The following is a 3,945-nucleotide window of genomic DNA, read 5'->3' on the forward strand; positions in this document are numbered from 1 at the left end:
GAAGTCAAAGGTAAACTCCTTAAAGAGCCCAAAAGCTCTCACGACACCGGAAACAGTACCTTATTGGCCAGTTGCTTGTTACAAGCGTCCCAAATGACTTCTGGGAATAGCAGTTTGCTGGCTCTGGCAACCGTTTTTTATGGACTCGTTTTCAGCAGGCAGCTTGTTTTAAAGTTGTAGGTCCGGTTTTTACTGAAGATAGGCTCCGCATGGCCAGAAGTGGATTAGCACATTCTTAGGACTCTGAGGCCCGGGAGTGGCGGCACTGAATTCTAAGCTCAAGCCAGCGTGAGAGGGCGAACGTGGGTGCGGTGCTAGGAGGGTCTGACGTGGACCCTATTTCTCAAATCAAGTTCCAAGTAGAGTCCTGATGGCCAGGGGCCACTCTCTCAGTTTACAGGGCTGCTTGCCATAGCTGTCGCGAAGTGTAAGTGGTGCCCCCTTCTGTCCGTTACCCGCCAGTCCCGGTTGCTCCCAACCAGTCCTCACTTGCTGGCTTTCCCTTTCTGTCCCCGCCTTCTGTCCCCACCCACTCGAATGCTCTATAGGCTAGGAAGCCTCTCTTTGTCCAGGAACATTTGGAAACTTCCAACTCCCATCTGCCTTCCTTTCTTGTCACTTTCTTTCCAGGTCACACTTGCCCGTACACCTCGCCTTTTACCCAGGGTCAGAGTTTCTTCTGTGCGTGCAGACAGCACTGATCACACTGCATTAATAGCTGGTGGATAACAAATCTATCTGCCTTACCAGAATGACTGGGATCCATCTTAGCTACTCTGCATGTACTGAAGTTACTCAGAGTCGTGATATGAATAGAAAAACATAGTGATCTCTTTAGAAAGCAGCCCAGCATTGCAGAATGGCTCTGCTTAATAGGTGCTCAGATGTGGCTATTTTAAATTGAGATGTGTTGTAAAAGTAAACTACACGTTAGATTTCGATGACATAACTTAAACATGTAAAATAAAATATCTCAACGCTTTGATTACGTGATACACACACACACACACACACACACACACACACACACACACACACACACGGACAGGTTCTCATGTAATCCAGGCTGGCTTCGAAGGAAGATGACTTTTAACTTCTGACCCCATGTGCTGAGATTATAAGAGTGTATCACCACATTTGGTTTGTGTGGTGCTAGGGATTGAACCCTGTGCTTTGTGCATCCCACACAAGCTGAACTACACCCCCCCCCATAATAGTATTTTAGCATATCAGTTTTGCATTCTTAAAATAAATTTTGTTTCTTTGCTTTTAAATATATGTGCCAACTAGTTTTGTAAAGACCACATTCTCAGATGATGCTGAGCTTCAGATCCTGGGTTTCTACCTCCTGAGTGATGCTTACACCTGCAGAGTACAGTCATACCTGGTTTATTTGGTGCTGGGGATTAAAGCGGAGCCTTGTGCATGCTACGCAAGCACTTGACCGGTTGAGTTACAAGAAAATTTAAAGCAAATGTATTATAAAGTTGTTACTATTATTATTTATTGTATTGTGCCTATCATGTATGTGTGTGTGTTTGGAGGACAGCTTTGTAGAGTGAGTTCTCTCTTCACTTTTATGTGGGTCCCAGGACTCGAACTCAGGTTGCTAGGTTTGTGCTGCAAGTGCCTTTACCTGCCATCTGGCTGGCTAGAAAACTTATGGCTCACATGTTCCTGTCATACTGCACTGATTGTAAAATATCATTCCAGGGCTTTGAAGGAAAACATATCATTGCTTTGGACAAATAGTTATAAATACATATTGATTAACTTAAGGCACTCTCTGGGTTGTCCTAGGAGATTTAAGTTAAGTAGAAGGCACACTGCCTGCCCCCTGAAAATAAGGTTTTTAAGCTAACTATGGCTGAGAAGGTTTTTTTTTCCCATACAAAAACAACTAGAGGGCAATATAGGACAGCATTGTATTACAACCGAAAAGTGACAAATCGCTTCATGCTTGGAAATAGTTCAGAGGCTTCATGAATTTTTTTCATTTTTATTTATTTCTGGGGGAGGTATGCATGCCATGGTGTGTGTGTGGGGGGGGGGTCAGGACAATTTGGGGGAGTTATTTCTACTATGTTGGTCCTGGGGATTAAACTCAAGTCACCAGGCCCCGGGGCAAGCACCTTTACCCATTGACTCACCACACTGGCCCCTTTGAAGGCTACTTAGATAAGATTGACAGTCATAGAATTTGAAAGCTAGAAAGGAGGCTCAAAAATCAGGCGGAAAAATATACATAGGGAATAAGTGACTTGACGAATCCATTCATGACTAATCTAGTGTTTTCTAAGTTCAGATGTTTCTACTCATCAGCCTTCAGTTGGGTAATTTAGAAAGATGGAGAAAGATGAAGAGATGGCACAGCAGTTAAGAGCACTTCCTGCTCTTGCAGAGGACTTGAGCTCAGCCCCTAGTACCCATGTGAGGTGCCTCACAACCTACTACAATTGCAGTTGCAGATTATTATTTTTTAAGATTTATTTATTTATTATTATGTATACAGAGCTCTGCCTGCATGTACACCTTCAGGCCTAAGGAGGGCATCAGATCACATTACAGATGATTGTGAGCCACCATATGGTTGCTGGGAATTGAACTCATGACCTCTAGAAGAGCAGTCAGTGCTCTTAACCGCTGAGCCATCTTTCCAGCCTCCAACAGTTGCAGATTATTGAATATGCTCTTATCACTTTCAGGTGCATCTGCACACACCTGGCAGGTGCTCGTGCACGCACATTAATTAATTAAAAGAATAAAGATAGAGAAAACCCTTCATGTAAGATAGAATGAAGACCAAGTGACAGCAGTACTTACCAAGAGTGAGAGGGAACCAGACCCGGAGTAGAGGTGACAAAGGTTGCCCAGTCCAATGATGTTAATACCTCGCCTCTTGCAACCTGGGTGTTATAACCCAAGACCAAGTGAAACGCTTTCCAATTCCCTACTTGATTTTCTGAAATGTTGAGTCACTTTAGTAAACTGGTCTTTTGGGGTTAGCCTTAGCCAGAAATACAGAAGATAGGTAATATTTGTGGAGGAAGAGTTGGAAATTTAGTCATTGTGACACTAAGATATTCTGTTCCTCTGCATTTGCTTGGATGAAGACCTACCTCCACTATTGCCTAAGAGGGAAAACAGATACACAGAACTTTTATTTGCTCCTGACCTTTGTAAGCCATTTCCTCTGTAGATGTTGCTAACTCCTTTCAGAGTGACTATTACATTTTAGTTCTGTCATTTAAAGTGTTGTATTTCATGATGATCTCAACGTTTTAAAAGTCAGGAAAAGGTAATAAAAATGAGTTGTTTATTGTATTTCTCTGCTTAAAACACTTTGTCACATTAAATTCCCTGTTTCTATGAAGGATTTAATACATAGTGTCCATTTAGGGAAAGTTTAAAAAGCCCTCAAAATTAAAGAAAGCATCATGGTACATATATCCACTGTAGTAGCATAACTCTTTTCCAAGGCAGATTTTTGAGAAGTTTACTGACAGGTTTGAATAGGACATGCAGATGCTTGCCAACTCAGTGCATTTCCTCAACCTGCACAGAGGTGCCCCAGGCACTTCTGAAGGATCCAAGTTCACCTTACATCTGACACCTTACACGTTGCTTTGCATAGGAGGGGATGGAAGCCAGGAGAGGTCAGATGAGGTTGCGTAGATGAACTGAGAAACAGCCTGAGTTGGAATGAAGAAAAAGTAGAGTCTACGAGAATAATAGAATGTATCTTAAGCAATATGTGAACAATTGTGGAAATGAAATTAACGTCCCAGGATCTTTCCAGGTGACTCCATGATAAAGATGATGGATGGTCATTTGTCATTTTGGATCTTACCATGGACTTTTTCATTTTTCATTCTGGGTAACAGCTGGTGTGACTCATGAAAGGAATCATATAAAGCAGTGCTTCCCTTGCGTGTCTGAATTTAT

The sequence above is a fragment of the Acomys minous genome (assembly GCF_964271855.1).
Source record: "Acomys minous genome assembly, chromosome: 7".
Taxonomy (NCBI): Eukaryota; Metazoa; Chordata; class Mammalia; order Rodentia; family Muridae; genus Acomys; species Acomys minous.